Below are 27,810 nucleotides of genomic sequence, written 5' to 3'. Positions count from 1 at the left end.
TGTCTCGGTGCTATAGTCTGGCAAATTTTACTACAGTAATTGTCACAATTTTACAGGTACAGTATTTATTGAATACTAATTGAATACTTGCTGTGCTAGTGTTAAACTAAACATAGCACTATTGCACCCCTAATATATGTTAGTTCAAACATGTTTTCAGGATTTTAAACACTGAAAAGAAAGCTAAAACTGTCTTGTTTCACTTTAAGGCGGTTTTCACTTTACAGCGGGGCTCCGGTCCCTAACCCGCTGTATGAGCGGGGTATACCTGTATCTGTCCTTTTAAGGAACTAGCTGACAATCCTTTCTCCAATCCATCTTGGAGAAAAGACAAGATCCTGGGAATCCTAATCTTACTCCATGAGTAACCCTTGGATTCGCACCAACAAAGATATTTTTGCCAAATCTTATGGTAGATTTTCCTGGTGACAGGCTTTCTAGCCTGATTCAGGGTATCGATAACCAACTCAGAGAAACCACGCTTAGATAGAATTAGGCATTCAATCTCCAAGCAGTCAGACGCAGAGAAATTAGATTTGGATGTTTGAAAGGACCTTGAAGTAGAAGGTCCTGCCTCATTGGCAGAGTCCATGGTGGAACGGATGACATGTCCACTAGGTCTGCATACCAGGTCCTGTGTGGCCACGCAGGCGCTATTAGAATCACCAACACCCTCTCCTGCTTGATTCTGGCAACCAGACGAGGAAGGAGAGGAAACGGTGGAAACACATAGGCCAGATTGAAGGACCAAGGCACTGCTAGAGCATCTATCAACACCACCTGGGGATCCCGGGACCTGGACCCATAAAGAGGAAGTTTGGCATTCTGACGGGATGCCATCAGATCCAATTCTGGAGTGCCCCATAGCTGAGTCAGCTGGGCAAATACCTCCGGGTGGAGTTCCCACTCCCCCGGATGAAAAGTCTGACGACTTAGAAAATCCGCCTCCCAGTTTTCTAATCCTGGGATGTGAATTGCTGAGAGGTGGCAAGAGTGATCCTCCACCCACCTGATTATTTTGGTTACTTCCATCATTGCTAGGGGACTCCTTGTTCCCCCTTGATGGTTGATGTAAGCTACAGTCGTGATGTTGTCCGACTGAAATCTGATGAATTTGGCCGCAGCTAGCTGAGGCCATGCCTGAAGAGCGTTGAATATCACCCTCAGTTCCAGAATGTTTATCGGGAGAAGAGCTTCTTCACGAGACCATAAGCCCTGAGCTTTCAGGGAGTCCCAGACCGCACCCCAGCCCAACAGACTGGCATCGGTCGTTACGATGATCCACTCTGGTCTGCGAAACACATTCCCTGAAACAGGTGATCCTGAGACAACCACCAGAGAAGAGAATCTCTGGTCCCCTGGTCCAACTGTATTTGAGGAGACAAATCTGCATAATCCCCATTCCACTGTTTGAGCATGCATAGTTGCAGTGGTCTGAGGTGTATCCGTGCAAAAGGGACTATGTCCATTGCCGCTACCATTAGTCCGATTGTCTCCATGCACTGAGCTACAGACGGCCGAGGAATGGAATGAAGAGCTCGGCAAGTAGTTAAGAGTTTTAACTTTCTGACCTCCGTCAGAAATATTTTCATTTCTACCGATTCTATTAGGGTTCCTAGGAATGGAACTCTTGTGAGGGGGGAGAGAGAACTCTTTTTGATGTTCACCTTCCACCCGTGAGACCTCAGAAAGGCCAATACAATTTCCGTGTGAGACTTGGCTCTTTGGAAAGTCGACGCCTGAATTAAGATATCGTCTAGGTAAGGCGCCACTGCTATGCCCCGTGGTCTTAGAACCGCCAGGAGGGACCCTAGCACCTTTGTGAAAATTCTGGGAGCAGTGGCCAACCTGAAAGGAAGAGCCACAAACTGATAATGCTTGTCCAGAAAGGCAAACCTGAGAAACTGGTGATAATCTTTGTGGATAGGAATGTGCAGATACGCATCCTTTAGATCTACAGTAGTCATATATTGACCCTCCTGGATCATTGGTAAGATTGTCCGAATGGTCTCCATCTTGAATGATGGGACTCTGAGGAATTTGTTTAGAATTTTGAGATCCAGGATCGGTCTGAAAGTTCCTTCTTTTTTGGGAACCACAAACAGGTTTGAGTAAAAACCCAGCCCTTGTTCCACAATTGGAACTGGGTGGATCACTCCCATTGTATGTAGGTCTTCTACACAGCGTAAGAATGCCTCTTTCTTTGTCTGGTCTGTAGACAGACGAGAAATGTGGAACCTTCCCCTTGGAGGGGAGTCCTTGAATTCTAGAAGATATTCCTGGGATATAATCTCTAAGGCCCAAGGATCGTGTACTCCTCTTGCCCAGGCCTGAGCAAAGAAAGAGAGAGTCTGCCCCCCACTAGATCCGGTCACGGATCAGGGGCTACCACTTCATGCTGTCTTGGAGGCAGCTGCAGGCTTCTTGGCCTGTTTACCCTTGTTCCAGTCCTGGTAAGGTTTCCAGGCTGCCCTGTGTTGTGAAGTGTTACTCTCTTGCTTTGCAGCAGGGGAGGATGAAGCGACACCGCTCCTGAAATTTCGAAAGGAACGAAAATTATTTTGTTTGTTCTTTGTCTTAAAGGACTTGTCCTGAGGGAGAGCATGGCCTTTTACCCCAGTGATTTCTGAGATAATCTCTTTCAATTCAGGCCCGAAAAGGGTCTTTCCTTTGAAAGGGATGTTCAGTAGTTTGGATTTGGACAATACATCGGCCGTCCAGGACTTTAGCCATAGCGCCCTGCGTGCCAGAATGGCGAAACCTGAATTCTTTGCCACTAACTTAGCTAGTTGGAAAGCGGCATCTGTGATAAAAGAATTAGCCAGCATAAGAGCCTTAATTCTGTCCATAATGTTTTCATATGAGGTCTCCATCTGGAGCGCATCTTCCAGTGCCTCGAACCAGAAAGCAGCTGCAGTAGTTACAGGAACAATGCACGCTATAGGTTGGAGAAGAAAACCTTGTTGAACAAAAATTTTCTTAAGTAAACCCTCTAATTTTTTATCCATAGGGTCTTTAAAAGCAAAAACTGTCCTCAATTGGTATGGTTTTGCGTTTAGCAAGTGAAGAAACAGCCCCCTCCACCTTAGGGACCGTCTGCCACTAGTCCCGCGTGGTGTCAGATATGGGGAACATTTTCTTAAAAGCAGGAGGGGGAACAAACGGAATACCTGGTCTATCCCACTCCCTAGATACTATATCTGCAATCCTCTTAGGGACCGGGAACACATCAGTGTAAACAGGAACTTCTAGGTACTTGTCCATTTTACACAATTTCTCTGGAACCACCAAAGGGTCGCAGTCATCCAGAGTAACTAATACCTCCCTGAGCAATAAGCGGAGGTGTTCTAGTTTAAATTTAAAAGCCAACGTATCTGAGTCTGTCTGAGGAGCAACCTTTCCCGAATCGGAAATTTCTCCCTCAGACAGCACATCCCTCGCCCCCATTTCAGAGCGTTGTGAGTGCATATCGGATACGGCTACCAAAGCGTCAGAATGCTCAGAATCTGTTCTTAAAATAGAGCTATCACGCTTTGTAGGTAACACGGGCAGTTTAGCTAAAAACACTGATAGGGTATTATCCATAACTGCCGCCAAGTCTTGCAAAGTAAAAGAGTTAGACTCACTAGAGGTGCTAGGCGTTGCTTGAGCGGGCGTAACTGGTTGTGACACTTGGGGAGAGATTAACGGGCTAACCTCATTACCTTCTGTCTGAGAATCATCTTGGGCCACATTTTTAAGTGCAACAATATGTTCTTTAAAGTGTATAGACATATCAGTACAAGTGGGGCACATTCTGAGAGGGGGTTCCACCATGGCTTCTAAACACATAGAACAAGGATTTTCCTTAGTGTCAGACATGTTTAACAGACTAGTAGTAAGACAAACAGGCTTAGAAATCCCTTTAATCAAGTAAAAACACACTTTGCAAAAAAACGTTACTGTGCCTTTAAGAGATAAAAAGGCACACAATTTTCCAAAACAGTGAAAAATGCAGCAAACTTTTCGAATTTTTTTTAGTATGTACCTAAAGCATTGGTAAGATTGCACAACTAGCAAGAAAAACTATTAACCCCTTAATGCCCAAACAGGATCAATAGCAAGCTAACAACCGGTTAAAACGACTTCAGCACCTTGCCACAGCTCTGCTGTGGCCCTACCTGCCCTTAGGAACCAGATTTGTGGGGAAAAAGCTTCTTATAGGCCCTCAAACTGCAGCAGGACCCTCCATGTGAAACAGCCTGAAGATCTAGTCAATCTAACTGCACATCTGAGGTTCGAAATTAGGCCCCTCCCACCTTACTCCGGTGCTGTGAGGCCTAAAGAAACACTCCTAAGTGTTAAAATAATAGCCATGTGGGTAACAACCCTTGAAAGAAGTCCAAAGGAACCTTCAAAGTGTCTCAAAAAACGATATTTTTTAATAAAAACCGTTTGCCATAAAATAGTGTCAACCAGCATAAATTAGCCCTGTTATGTAAGCTTGTAATTCCATACTTAGTCTATGAATAAAGCTTACCCTTCCCTCATGGGGATCTTATCAGTCCTTTTCTAGCATTATCACAGTCTTGTCTAGAAATAAATGACTGAACATACCTTATTGCAGCCTATCCTGCAAACTGTTCCCCCCAACTGAAGTTTTCTTGTACTCCTCAGTCCTTTGTGGGAACAGCAGTGGATATTAGTTACAACATGCTAAAATCATCTTCCCCCCTGCAGAAATCTTTTCTCATCCCTGCATCTCTTTTCTGCTAGAGAGTAAATAGTACACACCGGTACCATTTAAAATAACAAACTTTTGCTTGTAGAACAAAAACTACAAATCTAACACCACATTCCCTTTACCCTTCCGAGAGGGACCCTGTTGCTTAGAGTCGGCAAAGAGAATGACTGGGGGGTGGAGCTAGAGGGGGAGCTATATGGACAGCTCTGCTGTGTGCTCTCTTTGCCACTTCCTGTTAGGAAGGAGAATATCCCACAAGTAAAGGATGAATCTGTGGACTGGATACACCTTACAAGAGAAATATATATATATATATATTTTTACATTCTAGCATAGCCATTTGCTTTTATATTTACTTTTATACACAATACATTATACTTCTTACACTATGAGGCCCATTTATCAAGCTCCGCACAGAGCTTGTGGGCCCGTGTTTCTGGCAAGTCTTTAGAAGACCACTGCTCCATAACCCTGTCCGCCTGTTTTGAGCAGGCCGACAGGAATCGCCACAATTCAACCCGATCAAGTACGATAGGGTTGATTGACACCTCCCTTTATATATATATATATATATATATATATATATAATGGGGTGGGGTTTACATAAGCAAGAGGTCATAGATAGAGCTGTTTTACCCTGTAAGGAAATGGTAACATTTCTCCCACAGCTCACATACCTGTAGTGCTTGCAACTAGCTAGACGCTTAATGTACAATCAGTCTCTAAATGGCCCCGATGATCAAAAGTGCTACAAGGTGGAAAAATATTCAAATGGATCCACTGCTATGTCGACCAAGCCTATTGTAATATTACAAGCTCTCAACATAGCGGCATTGCAGAGAGGCATTTACTATACATGCTATTGGTCTACGATGCTGGCTTTAGACAACATCCAGCATCGCCGACCATATTGGGGATGTATAGTAAAGGATCCTTTGAATATAACTGTCGTCTGCCTAACCACTAATCCTAATACCCCTAAACTGAAGTACTCCACAATCGCAAACTAGCACTACACTATTAAACATCTAAACTGCTGCATACCCACACCAAGTCACTAACTATTAACCCCTATTCCGCCACATATCGACTGCAAGTCACTAACTATAAACCCCTGTGCCGCCACATAGCCACGGCTAGTATCAAACTATTAACCCCTATGACACCACATACCCAATGCAATAAACTATTAACCCATATGTTGCTAACTATAAACCCCTATACAACCACATACCCACTGCAATAAACTAACTTTAAACCCCTATGCCACCATATACCCACCACTAGTATCTAACTATTAACCCATATGCTACCCCATACCCACCGCAAGCATCTATCTATTAACCTCTATGCTGCCAAATACCCACCGCAATAAACTATAAATCCCTATTTCTCTAATTATAAACCCCTATGCCACCACATACCCACCACAAACTATTAACCCCTATATCTCTAACTCAAAACCCCTATGCCGCCATATACCCACCACAAGTACTATGCTATTAACCCCTATGCTACCAAATACCCCATATGCAAACTAACCTAACACCTAACCCCTATAAACTAATCCCCCCTCTAGACTAAACCCCCTGCTAAACTAACCCCACTAAATTACTACAAATAAAGCTATTACAAAAAATAAAAAAGACTAAGTTACAAAAGATAAATAAACTACAGTATCCAAAATAAAATAAAAAACACCATTATATCTAACACTAAACTACATGGCCCGTAAAATAAAAAACCCTTACACTAAAAAAATTACAATAGGGCCTTTTGTAAAAAATAATAATGCAAACCCCCCCCCCCCCCCATCTACATTACAAGTAATCCACAAAAGAAAAAATACTAACTCAAAAAAACCTAGGCTAGAAAAGAAAAATAACTAATTCTTAAAAATAAAAAAAACACAGTGAAATAGCCCTAACTAACCCCAAAAGTGGTACTTACAGTTGATGGGGAATCCGGCACCTGGTGCAGAGGTGTGTACAATTGTGGTCACACAAGATGTAAATGTTATGAATTTGTAGAGATTACACTTACTTGTTCATCCTTTGTTACTTCTAAAACATTTTCTTTTGAAAAATGCCTGAACTTATATATATATATATATATATATATATATATATATATATACTGTATATATATAGTTTATCGGAAGCTGACACAGTTTAGTTTCCTACTTCTAGAATAACTGTGTTTTCCTGCTTTGTGCTTGTGTTTTTCAGCAATCTGTTTGTTTTCTTAAGCATCATAGTAACTCTAAATCCAGCTTCCTTGTTCGGACCAAACTAGACTGAGCTTATACAAACAGATATCTCCAGCCATGTTCTAGCTAACCTGCTTGATTGAACAATTGTTTATAAATGGCCACCTCCACTCACCATTTGTCTTATTTAAATGAAATTGGAAATCCCACAATTTTCAGAGTTTAATTACTAGAAAAATGTGACAAAATAAATAATGAATTATATTGGAAAGCGATTTCACTAAAGATAATTACACATTAAATTACAATCTCATAGTTAGTGTATCTAGTCCCTTTAACCAGTGGATCCATTATATAGGTACACATTTATAGCATGGCAATAATACCAAATAATCGCCTAAATTACGAGTTTTGCGTTAGAGGCTGTGCGGTGCTAACGAGCAGTTTAGGCTCACCGCTCACTTACAGACAGCGCTGGTATTACGGGTTTTTACAAACCCGGCGTTAGCCGCAAAAAAGTGAGCGAAGAGCAAAATTTTATCCACATCTCACCTCAATACCAGCGCTGCTTACGTTAGCAGTGAACACGTTAGCAGTGAACAGGTAAAACGTGCTCGTGCACGATTTCCCCATAGGAATCAATGGGGGAGAGCCGGCTGAAAAAAAAAACCTAACGCCTGCAAAAAAGCAGCTTAAAGCTCCTAACGCAGCCCCATTGATTACTATGGGGAAATAAAAGTTATGTCTACACCTAACACCCTAACATGAACCCCAAGTCTAAACACCCCTAATCTTACACTTATTAACCCTAATATGCTGCCCCCGACATCGCCGACACCTGCATTATATTATTAACCCCTAATCTGCCTCTCTGGACACCGCCGCTACCTACATTATACTTATGAACCCCTAATCTGCCGCCCCCAACATCGCCGAGACCTACATTTTATTTATTAACCCCTAATCTGCCGTCCCTAACATCGCCGCCACTTACCTACATTTATTAAACCCTAATCTGCCGCCCCCAATGTCGCCGTCACTATAATACATTTATTAACCCCTAAACCTAAGTCTAACCCTAACACCCCGAACTTAAATGTAATTTAAATAAATCTAAATAAAATTACAACAATTACCTAAATAATTCCTATTTAAAACTAAATACTTACCTATAAAATAAACCATAAGCTAACTACAATATAACTAATAGTTACATTGTAGCCATCTTAGGGTTTATTTTTATTTTACAGGCAACTTTGTATTTATTTTAACTAGGTACAATAGTTATTAAATAGTTATTAACTATTTAATAACTACCTAGTTAAAATAAAGACAAATTTACCTGTAAAATAAAACCTAACCTAAGTTACAATTACACCTAACACTACACTATAATTAAATTAATTACCTAAATTAAATACAATTAATTACAATTAAATAAAATTATCTAAAGTACGGAAACCCCCCCCCCACTAAATTACAGAAAATAATAAAGAAATACAAGATTTTTAAACTAATTACACCTACTCTAATTTCCCTAACAAAATAAAAAAGCCCCCCAAAATAAAAAAAGCCCTACCCTACACTAAATTACAAATAGCCCTTAAAAGGGCAGTTTGCTGGGCATTGCATCAAAGTAATCAGCTCTTTTACCTGTAAAAAAAAAAGTACAAATACCCCCCCAACATTAAAACCCACCACCCACACAACCAATCCTACTTTAAAACCCACCCAATCCCCCCTTAAAAAAACCTAACACTAACCCCTTGAAGATCACCCTACCTTGAGAAGTCTTCACCCAACCGGGCAGAAGTTCTCAACGAATCTGGCAGAAGTGGTCCTCCAGACGGGCAGAAGTCTTCACCCAACCGGGCAGAAGTTCTCAACGAATCCGGCAGAAGTGGTCCTCCAGACGGGCAAAAGTCTTCATCCAACCAGGCAGAAGTGGTTCTCGACAGGCAGAAGTCTTCATCCAGACGGCATCTTCTATCTTCATCCATCCGGCGCGGAGCTGGTCCATCTTCAATACATCCGACGCGGAGCATCCTCTTCATCCAATGGCCGACGACTGAATGAAGGTTCCTTTAAATTATGTCATCCAAGATGGCGTCCCTTCAATTCCGATTGGCTGATAGAATTCTATCAGCCAATCGGAATTAAGGTAGAAAAAATCCTATTGGCTGATGCAATCAGGCAATAGGATTAAACTGGCATTCTATTGGCTGATTGGAACAGCCAATAGAATGCAGCTCAATCCTATTGGCTGATGCAATCAGCCAATAGGATTGAAGTTCAATCCTATTGGCTGATTGCATCAGCCAATAGGATTTTTTTCTACCTTAATTCCAATTGGCTGATAGAATTGTATCATCCAATCGGAATTGAAGGGACGCCATCTTGGATGACGTCATTTAAAGGAACTTTCATTTAGTCATTGGATGAAGAGGATGCTCCGCGTCGGATGTCTTGAAGATGGACCCGCTCCACGCCGGATGGATGAAGATAGAAGAAGCCGTCTGGATGAAGACTTCTGCCCATCTGGAGGACCACTTCTTCCCAGTTGGATGAAGACTTCTGCCCATCTGGAGGACCACTTCTGCCAGATTCGTTGAGGACTTCTGCCCGGTTGGGTGAAGACTTCTCAAGGTAGGGTGATCTTCAAGGGGTTAGTGTTAGCTTTTTTTAAGGGGGGATTGGGTGGGTTTTTAAAGGTAAAAGAGCTGATTACTTTGGGACAATGCCCCACAAAAGGCCCTTTGTAATTTAGTGTAGGGTAGGGCTTTTTTATTTTGGTAGGGTTTTTTTATTTTGGGGGGCTTTTTTATTTTGTTAGGGGGATTAGAGTAGGTGTAATTAGTTTAAAAATCTTTTAATTTCTTTATTATTTTCTGTAATTTAATGGGGGGGTTCCGTACTTTAGATAATTTTATTTAATTGTAATTAATTGTATTTAATTTAGGTAATTAATTTAATTATAGTGTAGTGTTAGGTGTAATTGTAACTTAGGTTAGGTTTTATTTTACAGGTAAATTTGTCTTTATTTTAACTAGGTAGTTATTAAATAGTTAATAACTATTTAATAACTATTGTACCTAGTTAAAATAAATACAAAGTTGCCTGTAAAATAAAAATAAACCCTAAGATGGCTTCAATGTAACTATTAGTTATATTGTAGCTAGCTTATGGTTTATTGTATAGGTAAGTATTAAGTTTTAAATAGGAATTATTTAGGTAATTGTAGTAATTTTATTTAGATTTATTTAAATTATATTTAAGTTAGGGGGTGTTAGGGTTAGGGTTAGACTTAGGTTTAGGGGTTAATAACTTTATTATAGTGGCAGCGACGTTGGGGAGTGGCAGATTAGGGGTTAATAAATGTAGGTAGGTGGCAGCGATGTTAGGGACGGCAGATTAGGGCTTAATAAATAAAATGTAGGTGTCAGCGATGTTGGGGGTGGCAGATTAGGGGTTCATAAGTATAATGTAGGTGGTGGCGGTGTCCGGAGCGGCAGATTAGGGGTTAATAATATAATGCAGGTGTCGGCGATGTCGGGGGCGGCAGATTAGGGGTTAATAAGTGTAAGATTAGGGGTGTTTAGACTTGGGGTTCATGTTAGGGTGTTAGGTGTAGACATAACTTTTATTTCCCCATAGGAATCAATGGGGCTGCATTAGGAGCTTTACGCTGCTTTTTTGCAGGTGTTAGTTTTTTTTTTCAGCCGGCTCTCCCCCATTGATACCTATGGGGAAATCGTGCACAAGCACGTTTTACCTGTTCACCGCTAACGTAAGCAGCGCTGGTATTGAGGTGAGATGTGGAGCAAAATTTTGCTCTTCGCGCACTTTTTTGCGGCTAACGCCGGGTTTGTAAAAACCTGTAATACCAGCGCTGTCTGTAAGTGAGCGGTGAGCATAAACTGCTCGTTAGCACTGCACAGCCTCTAATGTAAAACTCGTAATCTAGGCGATTGCATTTTAACAAAAATGTAAAAGTTGCATCTAAATTACACAGGAATAAATTGTATGAAATATGCACAGCATAAATCGTAATTAGAGTACACTGGATATGCAAAAAAACATATTTTTTTTTCTTCTAAGTACAAAAAACAAAGCGTAATTGTTGTTTTTTCATTAAATGGGCTGGTCATGGGCATTCCATTTTCACCCTACAGATCTCAATGTTTTTTCTTGCAAATTAAAAGGTGGAAAAGCTTTATCAAAATGCTCAAAACACTTATTAATCTGAAAGGAAAACCTATGCATACAAAAATAACAGAGATTTAAAATACAGTGCACTGAAAACAGCGTAATTTGATTTGTATTGGGCGTAATATTAAGGTTTAAACAAACGCCGGGTTCATCCTGTGTACTTCGTTCTCAATTGCAAACTTTTACATAGCAGAGGGCTCTCATTATTTCTATGGGAGACATCTCACCACTCGTATGGACAGCCCCTTTTTATATAGAATACCATGAGGGCTGCCCCTATGTTGAAGTGGAAAAACACTTCTAGATCAGCAATTGTTTTAGAAACAGCGCCTAAGTGTTTAATAGCCACCTGCCCCCGCTGTTCTTCCTGGTCTACAATTGAATCTAATAGGGTGCATCACAGAACAACAACAACAGTGTGCTCTCTTGTGTAAGTCTATGGAGTGGCAGTACAGCATCTGCTTGGCTCTATACAACCCCTGGAGGTTTCTTTAATATATTGCTTTGCTGCTGCAGAAAATGTAGGTACCCATTGACTTTCATAAGCTTTGTGAATCTGGTTAATGCATTAGTAATCAGGACATATTGGTTGGTGGATCAATCGTTAAAGGTCTATACTAAAAATAGACTTGTTTTGGAATCCTTGCCCACTGATTACACAGTAGCATCATTTTGTTTTTCCACGCAGTCCAAAATAAAGTTTGTTCTACATTGTTTGCCATTTTAAAATAGCTGCCAGACTCCTCCTTTCTGTGACACCATCATGTACAAAGGGGTTTGTGGATGACGATAATGATTCATGCGCATGCACGGTAAGGTGTGCATGAGCACACAGAAGGAAAGTAGCGGTTAGTGCTGGGGGAGCTGCAGGAAGTGAGCGCAGAGTTGGGAAGGATGTGCTCTCTGGGAACCGGGGAGCCAGGAAAGCTAGAGGGTGAACAGCCTAAACGTGTGCCAGTAGAAGTGAACGATTGGAGAAGGAATGTGTGTCTTTTAACACAATTGCTGTCTGCATGGACTAGTATGCTAAAATATGATATATGGTTGCCTTTCCGCTTACACAAGTCTTTATGCACTTCAGTTCTGTAATCTGACATCTCAGTGGTGGCACGTAAAGCATGTTTGCAGATGTATATTGCATGAGCAATCAAACACCCACAAGCATGGGAACGAGTGTTCATGAACAACCGCTAACCCTGTGTACATGTTGATGTCACTAAAAGGGAGTAGTCCGGCAGCCATTTTAAAACGGCAAATGATGTACATGAAACTTTTTTTTTTAACTGCTTTGAAAAACTAAATGTACTAACTGGTAATCAGTGGGCAAACATTCCAGTATGGTAAATACTAATTATAAAAAAATTGTTCTCATGAACAGAAATCATGCAATTGTTTTAAGTTCTTTTCTATTTGACCTTCAGCTTAGTGCACCTTTGGTTTAGTGCACCTTTGGTTTAGTGCACCTTTGGCTTAGCGATTGATCGATAGCCATCTTGTGTTTTTTTTGCGCACCCCCTAGGAGTCTATTACGTGAGTGATTTAGCACACCGCTCTATTCAACATCCAGATGTTATCCCTATTACTTTCAACTTGTACTATAAGCGCAAAAATAAAAGCACTATTGATTTAACTTGAACAGTCAGCGCACAATAGAGCTAATAGTTTTGCACTCTACTGGAAATCTAGCCCTTTATCTTTTACTATTTTCAACATGTTTTAAAGGTTTTTCAGTTTTGAAAAATAGAATCTGAATAAAAACCTGACCTTGTTTTGTTAAAATTGCTAGGATTGCTCCTATAATCTATATAAAATATGAATCATTTGTATACAAACATACAGTACATATCCTGCTAGTTTTACTTTCAAGTTAAAAAAAATAAAATGATTATTCTTTATATTTTTCATATATTTTTCATATCAAATATTTAGTAGTATGGTTAATTGCTGCTCTTTCATAAACACAATAGATTTTTATTTTAGTGCAATTTCTTTTTAGGACTCGGTAGGACGTTTATGTGTCTTTGAATCTCTGTTGCATAATGTGTGGGTTAATATACCATGCAAAATAAAATGATTCTAATTGTTTAAAACAAATAAAAAAGCCAGACTATAGAGGTCAGTCTCAGGGCTGCAGAACTTAAGTCTCAAGTCGGTGAGTGGAAAATTATTCTGATTTTATGACAGTTTTATAAACATGTTTAAAAAGTGCATAGATCTGCAGTTTAACAATACAGTTGTATCATGACTGAGAAAACATAAATTTCTTGGAAAAATCTGAACTTTTTTTTAGCAGTGATAAAATAATAAAACTTTTACAAGTAATATCAGGATGACAGTAACCCCTTTAAGGGTATCACATTATAGTGCATATTAATAATAGCTCCAAGGTATCAACTAATATGTGCTTTTGTCAAATTTCATATACTAATTATTTTGAAAGTATGGTTACCAATATATAGGGCTAGATTACATTTACCCGAATAGTGTGAAAAATGTAACTTAATTTTTTCTTGTGCACATGCATGTATTCCTCCATAGAAATCAATGGAGAAAAAATAGTGGGGGGAAAAATCCGAGATAGCGCAAACTCCATCGCATTTTCGCATTCCCTATAGAAGTCAATGGAGAGAAAAAAAAATGAAAAAACCCTAACACCCATCGCACAAACAACATAACATATTCACATTAGCAAATGTGAAATATTTACAGAAAATACAGATTTAAAATCTTTATTAAAGGGACAGTAAAGTCAAAATTAAACTTTCATGATTCAGATAGGGCATGCCATTTTAAACAACTTTCCAATTTACTTTTATCATCAAATTTGCTTTGTTCCCTTGGTGGTATTTTTGAAAAGCTAAACCTAGCTAGGCTCAAACTGATTTCTAAACCGTTGAAAACCGCCTCTTAGCTCAGAGCATTTTGAAAGTATATATATATATATATATATATATATATATATATATCTATATATATATATATCAATGTTTTTATATGTGTATATATGACTGTAAATACATATACACACACACATATATATATATATATATATATATATATATATATATATATATCTATATCCTAGGATTACCCGGGTAAACAGACATTACCCAAGCAGCTGTGGGTAAAGCCTGTTGTATGATCATAAATCCCCTCAGAGTGTGGAGTCACTGCATCAAGCATATATAGCAAGCACTGTATTTCCTCCATCTTCACTATCTTTTTGCCTATGTCTGGGGGGTCATTCCTTAAGGTTCACAGTACATCGGGCTTCACCCACAGTCACTTTGGTAATCCTAGGATTACCGGATTTCTTACTTTACCCGTAACATATATACAACTGTAAATACATATATACACATAGGGGCCGATTTATCAATATCTGTCTGACATGATACGCTGTAGCATATCATGTCCGACAGACATCGCTGAATGCCGACAGCATACGCTTACAGCATTTAACATTGCACAAGCAGTTCAGCAGAACTGCTTGTGCAATGCCGCCCCCTGCAGATTTGCGGCCAATTGACCACTAGCAGGGGGTTTCAATCAGACTCGGATTGCAGACCGCAGCCTCAGAGGCAGCGGAACAGTTATGGAGCAGCGGTCTTTAGACTGCTGCTTCATAACTGCTGTTTTCCAGTGAGCCTTAGGGCTCGCACAGAAACAGGGGCATCAAGCTTTATAATTCGGCCGCAAAGAAATACATTAATATATATGTACACATACACATATGTTAACACACACACATATATATATACATACAAATACATCTCTTTAGCAATTTATATATACGTGTCTCTATGTTAAAGCCATTTGCTTGCCTTTTTTTTCTAACACCTCATATCTTTGTGCCCTTATAACTTTTTTGTGCAATATTTTTTTTTAAATAATTTGTATTAGACACTGTTAATATGAGTGTAAGTGTACTTTGTAATGTATTTTAGAAGTGTTTGGTGTAACGTTTTAGTTTCGGAAAACAGTTAACCACAGCTCTGAGATCGCGGAAATGATTGAAGCGTAAAGGGCGATTGCACTCAACTTGTAATATCAGTGAAATGAAAAATGGCTCGTAAAAACACGATTGCGCTAGCACAAAACCGTTTGCGCCTTACTTGTAATCTAGCCCATAATTTACTAAATGATAATAACAAAATGTCCAATTATTTTCTCAATTCAAACTGCAGTTTAGCTGGCTTTCCCATAGTGTTCTTTCAGTTATTTATCACTTTCTTAAAGCATTTTCCTATACCTATAGCTCTACCTTTAATAGGATAATAAACTCATACCGTACATCAGCAATTTAACACTACCTTGCAAGAAAAATGTTTTAGAATTATTTAACACTGTTATTTTGTTAGCACAATTTACAATGTTTTGCAAATTAAAACTAGTAATATACCTCTTGAAAGGTCTGGTGGTGTTTCCTTTCACCTTTGCTGTGGCCAATAAGGAGAAAGATAAAAATGAGCTTGTGCTTTGATTTTACAAATCACTGAGTAGAGTGTTGCAACTCAGATAAATGTCAGCATTCTTAAATAAATATGAAAGTTAAACTTCATGGCTCAGATAGAGTATACACTTTTAGCAAACTTTTCAATGTATTTCTATTATCACATTTACTTTGTTCTCCTGATATCCTTTGTTGAAAAGCATACATAAGTATGCAAAAGAGCAGCAATACCATTCCTGGGAGCAAGCTGGTAATTGGTGGCTACTCACATATGCTTCTTGTTATTCGCTCATCAGAAGTATTCAGTTAAGTTCTAGAAGTGAATGTGTTTAACCATTTTCCTAAGCATCAATGCAATGATAAAATGCTCCAAAAAACGAGAGCATTTTCTTTTTTTGCATTTTTATATCCGTTTAACTATAATGGAGGCACTGCTGCTTCTCTGAACGGGTGGAACTAAAACAATATTTAGAATTAATTTACAACAAAAGCAAACAACACAACAATGAATGTATATTGCAATGTTGCTTAATTTAATTCATTTTAATTAATTAAACATTGAGGATTAAATACCAAGTACAGTTCTTCCCACTGTAATTTCCCCTAATAACACTACCTTTTAAAAAACAACGGCACACTCTCATTTGAACATCATTTTTCAGGCACAATATCGCAAGGGTGTGGTTTCATGGTTTACCGTTTTAGAACAGTTAAAATCCGGTTTTAGAAGATCAGAGAAGTACTTCTAATAGAAATACCTTTGTCTTCTTCTTGATTTCAGATTATATCACGCCAAACCGTAAAACTGTATTTTTAAATCAATAAGTAGAAATATTGAAAAAGACAATACTTTTAAAATATTAAAAGTATTAAAATAGCCATTGAGCACACATGCATTGTATACCCATAATGCCTAGATAGAAATTGCATTTAGATGGTTTAGCCATAGTGAGGATGGATTCGGATTGCAATAAGTAATTTCACACAATTAAATGAGTTGTCATAACAGGCACTTGGCGTGATTTCTGTTCCTGCTGCATTAAGATGTCTGTACCTTTAAGGAGGTCTAGAAGATCAATTAGGCCTTATTTGTAAAAGTCTTTATAAGCTCTGTGTTTGCAGCATGGTGTTGCTTGTGTATTGAGTTATTAGCTCTTACTCTGGCAGTTTACTACTTGGATCTATTGGTTTGACTTCTGCTTAACCTGACTCAGACATCTCAACTCTCCCTGAAGTTCAGGGAGTCTTCCTGATTGTAATAGCGTCTCCCTGATGCCAGCAAATGGAATGCAATCTCCCTGAAACTCCAAGTACCATGATCCAATGTGGCCCAAATCCGGAAAAGTATTTCTTTAAGGAATGCCTTTAGCTGCTGGGACAATATAGAACCCTCAAAGCATGCATCAGTAACTAAAAAGTCCCCACTGATTTTAATAAAATTAAACACAAATACTACCAACAAGCGTATGATCACTGGGAAATAGGTTTGTTGTATGTGGTTGTGCAATAAAGCTACTTTATTTAATGTGACTTTAGTGGGAAGCTACTTTAATGATAAGTCTCTATCTTATTTAGGGTTTCAAGGTGTCCAATATATAACTGGGAGGGAAGGAGTGGTGGGACAGTAGCGGGTGAAGCAACCTCCCTGAAATAAGTTATTGCAGGTTGGGATGTCTGCTGACAACGCTTTTAAATTAACCCTTTGTGTTGGACTGACTTGGTATATTACTTTAGCTTGTTTGTGGACTCCGCATTTGTTAAAATATTTTGTTCTCCTTTTCTCTGTGAGGCCTTGACCTGGACTGTCTGACTTATATTTATTTTTTCCATGGATTCTCCTGCTATCAGGAGATCTACATTTAAGTAACTTATGCAAGTTTGTCTTTGTCTATATAGCAAGACAAAACTTTTACAAAGGTTTGTTTTTCTTTTATATTTGAATTTATTTTGACAGCTGTACCATGTATTGGATTAGGCTGCACAATATAAAAGAGAAGAATTACATTTTTGCATTTTTTTTGCACAAGTTATATCTCAGGAATACTTCAGAGAAATGCATTCACTGCAAAAATGTACAGCTCCCACTCAGTATTGTGCACTCTAAACTGAAGTGCATGATACAGCTTGTCAGGAAGACAGCAATATCACATTTGTGAATGCGCAACTGCTTCTGTCAAAGAGTACAAGAATTTAAATTCCAAGATGGTGGCGCCCGGTGTGACAATGAAGAACTTCATTAACCAACACTTTTGAAGGGTTAAATAAAGAAACAATATTTAAAGAGAGCTTCAGGCACAGGAGAAGGCATAATAGCACTTAAAGGGACATTAAACACTTTGAGATGGTAATATAAAATGATACATTGTATATAATAAAACAACTCTGCAATATACTTTCATTATTTATTTTGTCCTCTTTGCCTGTAATTCCATTCTGAAATTGTGAGCTTTTCAGTTCCTGTTAGAAATGGAAGTGCAGAACACTGTTAAATCCAGCACAACCATTGGCTGCACACTCTAGTGACCTATTTATAACTGACCCTAATTGGCTACAGCAGAGAAGGTAACACAAGTTACAACATGGCAGCTCCCAGTGTTTTATAAACACTAAAACTTTACCCTTATTTTGTCACTTTTTAAACAACTAATGAAACTTTAAAAAATACATCTACATGTTAGTCATGGACTAATCTTTTCTTTGAATGCATCACTCTATCTAACATGTATTTAGTGTTTAATGTCCCTTTAAGTAGTAAACATGCTACTATAGTTGTACCCAGCAGTTTAGTGTCCCTTTAAATTATTGTTCATTACTGTTACCAGTTTTTTAAATTTACTTCTTGTAACTTACAAAGTAAAATAACAATAAATGCAAAATTTAATAAATAATAAATGGAAATCTGCTTATTGAAATTAACAAGGACATTCAAACACATTTTTTTAAATGATTAATGATTTTGGTATACTATCTTAAAAAATGACCTCCACTGATAAATTTAGTCCTATCACAGATATTCTTGAAATCCTAAGAAATCATGATGATCTGAAGTACATTCTGTTTTTGGCATCTGGAAAAGTTTCAGAAGATTTTAATTTAGCAATAATTCAAAATCTATTTAAATAAGTCTGAGCATCAATTTTTTTTTCCTGTGACTATATTTACATTAGATATTAAAATGACATAAATGAAATTACTATTCCACCAGGCAAGCACTCCGCCACCCTTAGCTGTGACAATACACTTAACCCGGTATAACAGGGGAGGGAGCTTCTTCTCACACGTTCTCACACGTACTCTCACTGACTTTTTGACACTCGTTCTAAACCACCCCCACCTAATTCATATCTCTTACCAGACCACACCTAACACTACCTCTAAAACCACTTCCACCTATCTCTTTACACCTAGGCAGGGGTCAAACGCCCCTCCCTTGTATGGGGATACATCCAGGGCTTACTTGACCCTTCAATTATGTAATTACTTATAATAAAAACACAACACCATATATGGGGTACAAAGGTTGCAGCTTTTATTTATAATACACACATATCAAGTGATAAATAACCAAAACCCAAACTAGAGCTTACCCCATAGCAGCCACAGTTTTCCAACATCTAAATAATTACCCACCTACTTCTCTCCTGTTAATCCAGGAGGTACCAATTCAAACTGCTATTCCACCAGGCAAGCACTCCGCCACAGGCAGGGCCTACCGCCGAGCCCCACCAACCAACTCCAAGGCCTTTGAAACCCCTTCCTTTATGTTAAAATTAAATAAATGCAGTCCAACTTCATTCAAATGAACCCCATCTCGAAGGAAAAAACATCTCCCTGAATCACATTCAAATTCCACGTGCCGTAATGACAGCCCTCCAACCCCTTTTATAAAACTACTCATCATCCTATTCACTTTTCTTTGAGATGCATCCAGTTTTTTGGTATTCCATGCCGCCCTCCTAGATACTCTAGGCTCAATCTCTGACCACAATATCACCAACTGTGGAAACAGTTCCAACAATCTCCTAACATCCCTCTTCATCCCATCTACCAGGTCTTTCTGAGATCTAAATCCCAGATCATTTCCCCCAGCATGAATTAATAATATATCAGGCGGACAGAACAGCCTAGCATACTCCACCATTTTTATTAACAATTGATCCCACCTCATGCCTCTGATTCCAAACCAGCGTATGCCGACCACTTCAGGAGAAAACCCCAGTTGTACCCCAAGTTCGTTCACTGCTGCTGCCTTCCTAGCCCAGTATATGTATGAATGACCCATCAGCTAACACTGAACTGGACCTGCTAAGGCCACTAACCTTTTGTGGCACTATTGATCTCGAAATCCTCAACCACTTCCACTCCAGAATTCAGTCTAATATTGCCCTAGCTCTGTCTTCTGATGAATTAACCTTGCACCGCCCTGTGACTGTAACTGGGTGACTGTTCATCATACCGATACCACCACCATGCTATGCCCCCATATGTACGGTATGCTGCCGAAATCTCATCAAAATAACATGGAGTCCTGTTCTGTAAACTTCTCTGCAGTCACACTGGCCAGTATACAAAAGGCCCTAGACCAGTTTCCAAAGGTTTTTGGGAGCTTTCTGTACTTCTTCTTGCATTCCTCCTCTTCTTTCTTACCCTGTTATTCTTTGGGATACTCCTTGATCTCCACAAATTTTTCCAATGAAAGTAATGAGAAAATCTCCAAAAATTCTCCTTGATCTCTTGGGTCAAATGAATGGGGTCAAATGAATGCCCAAAGGCCTGATTGTGCACAGGTAATGTCTGTTCAAAGCCACCTCTGCCACCTTTATGGTTCCTGCACGGATCCCCCTGCTGCAGCCCCTGCTGCCCAAACCCCAGTTCCTTGGGCCCCAACCTGCTGACCCCATAATCCAGCCACCCCAGCCCCTTCCGCTAATCCCCCTGCCCCTTCCCCACATTGCCTCTCTACCTGAGCTACCAGGTCCTTCAAACCTTTTAACAACACCAAATTCACCCCCCACTTACATTCCCAACATTACTATTCAAAGAAGTACCCAAGGCATTCCCAGACACCTTACCTGTGCTGTTAGGTGTCCTTAGCAGGGCCCAAAGTGTTGCCATCTCTATTCCTTCCTCTGACACCCTTATCCTCTCTTCAGATCTTCTCTCTGATCTCCCACTATACTCCATCCGCCGACCTGGTGATCGTGTCCTGGTCTGAGCCCATCTCCTTTCTGTGTTGCTTCTTCCCCTGGGTGATCTATACAATCTTCCCCACATCGGTGAAGTTTGTGCAGACCTTCCTCTCCTGCCATCCACTGGTGAGCGGGATTTCCCCCACCGTCTGTCAACTACAGTCCCCTCATATCTCTGGCCGCAATGTCCATGGCCATGGTCTTCTCACACCTGTGAAGAAAGCATACATTCTGGGCCAGCTCCACTAGAGCACCCCGTACTTGTCCTGACCCCATTATCCACAGGCCGCTGCCTCCTCTCCACCTCCTGACCAGGATTCCTCTTCTCCTTTCCAACCCCAGCAGCACCAGGCGACATAATTTGTAACAGCTGCGCCAACACCCTCATGTCTCCTACCTGGTCTACCGCCACTGGTCCAGCCTCCTCCATCCGACTGCATAGCTCCTCCTAAAACTCATTGTAAGAATCCTTCAAGAAGATTGTGTCCATGTCCATGTTGTTAAAGTCTGACTACTGTGGTGGTGCCCCGTTACAGGTCCCGGCCATCTCTATGGTTTCTTGGGGGGAGGGGGAAATAATGCAACCACATTAAACATAACCACTATACAGTACTACCTCATCCACCCCCACATCCCACCAAGACTCCAAGCCCATAAAATCCACTATTGTTCTATTAATTTTATCAATGCACTCCATGAATACAAACAAATCCCTTCAATTCTCTCTCTCTCTCTCTCTCTCTCTCTCTCTCTCTCTCTCTCTCTCTCTCTCGGTGAGCACGGCTGATTGCCGATTTAAATTTTGACTTGTCTTGATGAAGGCTTCTGCGAAAGCCGAAATGTCAACCTACAAATGTTGTTACTAAGAACAATAAATTCAAATTTTTTGCTGACACGCAATTTTCACAAACCCTGAGAGTGCCCTTCATTTCCTAATTCAGTTCTACATATTCTTTTGAGGATTGCACCCAGGTTCTTAATTATCGACCGAAGTTGGAGTGCTGGAACACCCGCTACTTTCAAATATATATATATATATATATATATATATATATATATATATATATATATATATATATATATATTATAATTTTGCCACCACACAACAAAGCCCATATCACCCAAATATAAATACTCCCCCAGCTCTCCCTTTGCTCCATACTATAACCCCTCCCATAACTTCCATTCCCAAAGTAAAAACACACAATACCGGCATAATAAAAACAGTGCATTTCTTTAAAGCACCCTCCCTTTTTTTTTTTTTTTTTAACAGCCGCTCAACTCTAAACATCATCACATACCCCGGCTTAATTATACAGCAGGAGCCACTGGTCCATATCCACAACTTTTACAAATTACTCCCCACTTGCCCCACTGCCGCTACCTACTATGCCACTAATCGCCCTACCTCTTGCTCACAGGACCTCCCCACTAATCTAGTGCCACCTATCCCCCTATCTAGCCCAGCACTTCCTGCGCCCTGCACCTGCTCACACCACCATGATCCCACCACCACACTGCCCTTTATGAGGTCCCCTGGTCCCCATCCACACACTACTCCTACCTTCAACGGCAGCCCTGGCTGCAGATGGCCTCTGCTCCCTCAGGATGTGCCCAGGTCTTCCACCCGATCATCGGGTGATGATGTCACTGGCTCCGCCTCCCATCGCCGCATCTCTCACTCAAGCAGGCTCCTCTGCCCTTGAAGGCCTTACCTGCGTCAATGTCCCGGTAGTTGGTTGCCCCAGGGCCACTGGGGAGACCCTCCTGCTGCTCCTCCTCCTCAAGCTAGGTCCTCTAGCCCTAGATCCGCCACTTAGCTCCGGACTGAGCCTCTTCGGTGGTCTGGCCCTCCTAACCAGTCTGCTCCCAGAGGCCATAATGTCCTGCCTTTCCCAGCTGTTTCCTGGGATGCTGAAGGAGCCACTCCAGCCAATCTCAACTGCTCTAGAACCCAGTCTGCACCTCTGGCTTGAGCCAAGGCCATCACTGCCTCCATCAGGTCCTGGATAGATGCCATTGCCAAAGGTAAGTGTGAGGAAAAGTAAGCTTCTTCTCACACATACTCTCACTGACTTTTTGACGCTCTTCCTAAAGCACCCCCACCTAATTAATATTTCTTACCAGGCCACACCTAACGCCACTTCTAAAACCACTTTCATCTATCTCTTTACACCTAGGCAGGTGTCAAATGCTCTTCTCTTGTATGGGGTAACGTCCAGGGCTTACTTTTTTTTACTTAGAAAAATGATAAATTCTGCAAAATAATTGACTTATCTACACTTTAATTCATTCCCATTGGGACTTGTTTAACAGTGTGTGCCCATAATAATGAAATTCCAAAAGATTATATTGTGTCCATTGTATTAGTTTAATATATATCAGCAATTAAAGCATACTACAATTACAACCAATGAAACCAACCAATAGGATGGAGCCCAGAAGTATTTACTGCTATGTTTGCCTCCTCTGCTTGAGACTATTTTTTTAAAAAAATGATACAGTATTTTCATTTGTCATGTTTAATCTCATAGCTATATCATTTTAAATTATGCCTTACTTTATTAGCCTCTTTAAAGGGACAAGAAACCCCCAAGTTGAGATTTAGACATTTAATTTTTTTTAAAAAAAGTTTCCAGTTTACTTCTATTATCAAACTAGCTTTGTTCTAATCTTGTCACACAGATAACAGCAGCCACTTAGAGCGTCAGTGCAGGTGAAGACAGGGGCTCTGCCAAACCCAGAATCACAACACAGGAAAAATACAATGTCCACAGGACATCAGCATGATGTTATAAGTCTGTACTTAATAAAGAAGCACAGAGAATAAGCATATCAGTGCTGGGGACATTGTATTTTTCCTAGCTTTGTTCTAATGGTTTGCTTTGTTGAAGAGATACATAGGTTAGTAGTGTGCACATGTCTGGAACAATACATGGCAGGGAAAAGTGCAGCCATCTAGTATGTTTGTAAATGTATAACATTCTTTCAAAACTGCAGCCATAAAGTGCTACGGACACATATGTTTACACTTCTGAACATACTTCCCTGCTTTTCAACAAAAGAATTCCAAGATAATGAAGAATATTTGATAATAGAAGTAAATTGGAAGTTGTTTAAAATTGCATGCTCTATATGAATCAACAACAAAAAATCTGGTAGGCGAGTAACACAAAATATAAAGGTCTGAGCAAATATAATTTTCTTAGCTTTTCCTCTTTTTTTCTCAGTGTGCACCCCATTCATAATCAGTCTGCTCCCAATATGAGAGTAAGAGGCCTATTTAACAATGGTCTTGCGGATCTGATCCGACAGTGCGGATCAGGTCCGCAAGACCTCGCTGAATGCGGAGAGCTTTCCGTATTCTGCATCGCACCAGTAGCTCACAAGAGCTGCTGGTGCAACGCTGCCCCCTGCAGACTCGCGGCCAATGGGCCGCCAGCAGGGAGGTGTCAATCAACCTGATCGTACTTGATTGGGTTGAATTGTGGTGATTCCTGTCCACCTGCTCAGAGCAGGCAGACAGGGTTATGGAGCAGCGGTCTTTAGACCGCTGCTTCATAACTGCTGTTTCTGGCGAGTCTGCAGGCTCACCAGAAATACGGGGCATCAAGCTCCATACGTAGCTTGATAAATGGGCCTCTGAGCCTTTATCTCACAAATATGAATGTGTTGTTGTCAGAACATAAATGGTTTGTATTCATTACTGAGCTGTCTTTTGTACACTGCTGAATACCAGCATTGCATAAATATATTGGGAAAGTTAATATAAATAATAGAGATGTGCAGGGAAGAAAAATTCGTTTTGGACTAAATTTTCATTCCAAATATTTGAGGAAATCAGTTTCCCCTAATATTCGTTGGCTGCACTATTTGGTCGTTAAACATTTATTTTAGTTTTCATTAAATTAATGTAAATGTATTTAAGCTACAAGTGAAAAGATCTGGAGAGTGCACTAACCTGATCCTCTTCTTGCCAGAGCCGTTTGTCTCCCAGGACCTGCATTAAAGTTAGTGCAGGTCCTGGGTGCCAAGTGCGCTAATCCTCCTGTTAGTGCGGCCAGGGACCTGGCAAGGAGAGGATCAGGATAGCTCTCCAGAGTGCATTAAGGTAAGTATTAACCCTTTAAAAGTAATTTAATGGAAACAAAAAAATACTGACAAATTTCATCAGTATTTTTTTTGGTCTTCTTTAAATTTTGCTGGTGCTTTGAGATATTTGTTTTTGTTTATGAAAACAAAATTCCAATTTTTAGTACGAATGCGCATTTATCCAAAACTAATGCAGATCTCTAATAAACAATATGAGTTGCTGATCATAACTGGTATGATGGAACAAAATGGCTTAAACTTATACCTGACACTAGAATGGACTAACTTAAAGGTACAGTCAACACCAGAATTGTTGTTGTTATAAAAGATAGGTAATCCCTGCATTACCAATTCCCCAGTTTTGCATAACCAACACTGTGATATTAATATACTTTTTACCTCTGTGATTAACTTGTTTCTAAGCATCTTCTGACAGCTCCCTGATCACATGACATTTTATTAATTATCTACTGACTTTCATTTTAGCCAATTAGTGCAGTGTCTGCCACAAGTCATGGGTGTAATCACAATGTTATCTATATGGTTTACATGAACTAGCTCTCCCCTGTTGTTAAAAGCAAATAAAAAAATCATGTGATAAGAGGCAGCCTTCAAGGGTTTAGAAATAATCATATGAGCCTTCCTAGGTTTAGCTTTCAACTAAGAATACCAAGAGAACAAAGAAAAATTGGTGATAAAAGTAAATTGAAAAGTTTTTTAAAATTACATGCCCTATTTGAAACATTAAATTTTTTTTTGGACTTGACTGTCCCTTTAAAGAAAAACAATTATCATGGAAGACTGTGCATTAGGGATGGGTGAATGTGTTTATATCCGAATTTGAATGTTAGAACGAATGTTATTGTAGAAATTCGATTTACATATTAGAATGTTGATAAGAACGAATATTCTTAAAAATTCTATTTTTGAATGTTATTTACAGTTTTTGAATGTCACATTCGAATTCGAATGTCACATTCGAATGTTAAATTTGAATATCACATTCGAATTGAAATATTACATTTATAAAACACCATTGTAGACTAGAAACACTATTTCGAATGTCACATTCGAATCGAATGTCACATTCGTATCGAATGTCACATTCGAATATTACATTTATAGAACACAGTATTACACTAGAAATACTATTTCGAATCTCAGATTCAAATCGAATATCACATTTAAAACACAGTATTAGACTAGAAATACTATTTAAAATTCGAATGTGACATTCTAATTCGAATGTAGCATTTGAATTCCAATATTACATTTATTAAACACAGTTGTAGATTAGAAATACTATTTCAGATTTGAATGTTACATTCGAATTTGAATATTACATTTCGAAATTGAATGAATACATAGCTAAACATTCTATTATTCGAACGAATATTTTCAAATTTTATTGAAAAATTTGAAAACAAAAATTCGAAAATAGAATGTTATATAAACATTCGAAATTCGATTCGAATGAATGTATCAAAATTCGTTTTAAATTTCGAATTTTTAGAAACATTCGCCCATCCCTACTGTGCATGCTTGTTTATAGGTATCTTCATTGCTTTTACTTTATAAATTCAAAATCGATGCCCTTTTAATTATTTTCTATAGATAGATGCCCTTTTGTATAGATAAAAAACAGATAAGCAAAAAGTACAATTCTTTTAGTTCAATACTTGTTTATTATTGTCCATCTTAAATGATGAATTTACTGAAGACAGTTTACTTTTTGTGTATCAATGTGTTGCTGTTTCAACAAAATGAAAACATTATGTTTATGACTTTCAGTTCTATGTACCTTCTAAACTCACATATTACAGTGCTTCTGTATTAAACTTGCAAGATCAAATATTAACATTGTTTTTGCCACTCTGATACTACTGTCTTAATGTTAATACTGTTTAGTAAGCATTAGATGCAATAGGATTCAGTCTGCAAATTTTCAAAATGTTATTTCCTTAATCTCAATAAATAAATTATGAAGGATTTTAAAATCTCAGATAAGAAATATAATATTTATGTTATCTAACCCTGACATGTAGAGCTGTCATTTATATAACCTACAGCAAATAAATCCATAGCAAATTATTCCATAGATATTTATCATCACTCATTTCTAGCGATATTATTTCTCTCTTGCTGACTAATATGCACATGTTCATTTCATCTGCCCATTCTGCTCTAGGAATTCAAGACCTTGCATTTATTTTTGAAAAGCCTCAAGGCCAGGAGATTAGCACTAGAGTCAGTTGGACACCACGTGACAATATTATATATAGTAATAGATCTGGAAACTGAAAGAGGACAAGAATCTGTTAGTTGTGACAGAGGAGCTTTAGTGTTGGTTAACACATTCCGGAGGAAGAAGAGAAATATCATGTTGCTGCTGCGTAATTAACAGAATACACACCCTGCTCTCTTTGTCCTTAGGGTTACACAAATCTGTAACTTGTCACGGTGCAGTTCTTCTTAGAGGCAAAATCAGAGGAAGTAAAATAAGATTGTGTTGAATACATTATTCTACCCCTCTAATACACCCATATTAAGAGTAGGCGATTCTGTGTGTTCTTTTTCACCAGTGCTGGCAATATCACAGCTAACACAATATTGCAGCTGTGATATTTCCATGACTACAATGTTTTGTTAGACCTAAGGTGGCTGCTTCAATATCATAGGTGACACTGACATTAGCTGGGCTGCCCCATGCCTAACCTTAATGCTTGAAATAAAGGAATTAACCCTATGCCTTCACCTAACCCTAGCCCTAACATTATTCCTACGGCTATAGGCAACACAAACATTATTGCAAATGTATTAGCCCTACTCCTAAGCTTCTCCTTCCAATTATCTTTAACCTTAGCTCTATTCCTATTCCTTATCCTAATCCTAACTGTATCCCTAATGTTAACCCTAACCCTATTCCTACCCTTGT

Source organism: Bombina bombina, chromosome 6 (genome assembly GCF_027579735.1).
Source record: "Bombina bombina isolate aBomBom1 chromosome 6, aBomBom1.pri, whole genome shotgun sequence".
NCBI classification, from domain to species: Eukaryota; Metazoa; Chordata; class Amphibia; order Anura; family Bombinatoridae; genus Bombina; species Bombina bombina.
The sequence above is the reverse complement of the archived record's forward strand: the minus strand, read 5'-3'. Positions refer to the sequence as shown.